This window comes from Penaeus monodon, chromosome 15, assembly GCF_015228065.2.
Source record: "Penaeus monodon isolate SGIC_2016 chromosome 15, NSTDA_Pmon_1, whole genome shotgun sequence".
NCBI lineage: Eukaryota > Metazoa > Arthropoda > Malacostraca > Decapoda > Penaeidae > Penaeus > Penaeus monodon.
In genome coordinates, this window is record NC_051400.1 from 36,334,306 (window position 1) to 36,334,688 (window position 383).

Sequence of the window (383 nt, forward strand, 5' to 3'; positions counted from 1 at the left end):
TATGCAGCGTTTCTTAATGGATTCCATCACGCAATCGCAAGGCTTGTTTGTAAGCATTACATAACTTTTTTCTTTATCAGTATTTTTCCCCTTGGTATTTTTATCAATGATCGATCGTAGATTCGTGTTACACCCTTGGTTAATACAGATTAGCGTGGATTAATTTTCACGTTTTTGTCTCATATTATGTAGCTTTGGTCGACTTTTTTTTTTTATTCTTTAATCCGTATTTTTTTTTTATGCAACAGTGACCTTGTGCTTATTTCCAGGTTGAATAGATTATGTATGATAGCGGAAACGCAGTTATTGTAACTGAAATATAATTAATGTCCTGTTATTTTAAGTTTTAAGTGTCCCCTCACGACCGTTTTCTTCTACTGTCG